This window comes from Psammomys obesus, unplaced genomic scaffold (assembly GCF_907164565.1).
Source record: "Psammomys obesus unplaced genomic scaffold, mPsaObe1.curated_primary_1811, whole genome shotgun sequence".
Classification (NCBI taxonomy): domain Eukaryota; kingdom Metazoa; phylum Chordata; class Mammalia; order Rodentia; family Muridae; genus Psammomys; species Psammomys obesus.
In genome coordinates this window covers 2367108-2368732 of record NW_026594354.1, presented here as the reverse complement: position 1 = coordinate 2368732, position 1625 = coordinate 2367108, and positions in this window count along the sequence as shown.

The window sequence follows — 1625 nt, the reverse complement described above, 5'->3', positions numbered from 1 at the left end:
CTTTCTTTCTTTCTTTCTTTCTTTCTTTCTTTCTTTCTTTCTTTCTTCTTTTTTTCATTTCAAGTATTTATTTTTTCATTTCAAGTATTATAAGTAAGGAAATACTCTTAAAATATGTGAACTTAATAAACCATTTCAAATAGGAAAAAAAAAAAAAGAAAAGCTCAGAGGCAACCTTTCCGTATAGAGTGAGAATAATTATACAAAGAAGAGAATATCCAAATATACGATAACCATTGTGTAATAAATTTTTGTTTAAAGATAAAAACGGAACAGATTGCAAATTATTAATAAAGAGACCTAAGAAATATGGATGTATATAAATCAACACTTCGGCTGGGCTGGCTTTAATCCCACCCCTAAGGAGGCATAGGCAGATAATGTTCTGTGAGTTTGGCGTCATCCAATCTACATAGCAAGTTCCAGGCTCAACAGATCTACATAGTGAGACCATGCCTAGAAGAAAGAAAGAAAGAAAGAAAGAAAGAAAGAAAGAAAGAAAGAAAGAAAGAAAGAAAGAAAGAAAGAAAGAAAGAAACTAAGAAACTAAGAAAGAAAGAAACTAAGAAAGAAAGAAACTAAGAAAGAAAGAAACTAAGAAAGAAAGAAACTAAGAAAGAAAAAAAAGAAAGAAAGAAGCCAACACTTCATATCATCAAAAAGAAGTTTGGCTGCTGAAATGTGTTCTATCAAGTAGTATAGTGTTTGCATGTAGAATATATTCCCACATAATATAAATCACTTTTATATTATTTAGACCACACAAGTGTAAATACAACATAAATAATGATTTTATACTCTATCGTTTAAGAAATGACAAGGAAACCCATCTCTCTATTCAGTACTAGCTCATTTTTCTGATAATTTTTGAATGTTCATTTGGTTGAGTGCAGAAGCAGATCTGGTGGGTAAGGACCGATTGTATAACAACATTATAGATAGCCAATTATCTTGCTTACAGGAGAATACATACTCTCCAGTAAGTGTTACTAAGAACAATTTATTTGTTCATATCCAAAAATATTTAAACCATGAAATGTAGGACAATCAGTTCAAGAAGTATTGAAACCATTAAAGTGGAATGCAAAACTTCAGATGAAAATAAGGAAGAGCCTTTTATGGGATGATGGGGCTTTTCTAAGTCAAAACTAGATTAGAACATAAAATCAAATATGTCTGATTGATTTATAGTAAAGAACTACTCTTTTAAAAATTTATGGTTAGTTGATTCTGTAGTTTTTCTTATGGTGTCCTTGACCACTCTAGCTCCTACAGTCCTGCCTCCCATTCTTCTGTGTGGTTCACCTGCTTTGTCTAGTGTTTGCCTGTAGGTCTCTGCACCTGTTTCCTTCAATTGCTGGATGACATCTCTCTGACGACAATTAGGCTAGGCATCAATCTATGAGTATAGTAGAATATCATTAGGTATCATTTCATTGATTTTTTTTCTGGTTGTGCTTGGTTCTACCTTTTGTCTCTGGGCCATCCAACTTCTAGATCCTGGCCCTCCAGGTAGTGTTATCCATGGTATTCCTCTTGTGTCATGGACCTCAAGCTGTACCAGTCATTTGTTAGCAACTCCTATAAGTTCTGTGCCACTTTTAAATCAGCACATCTTTAAGGCA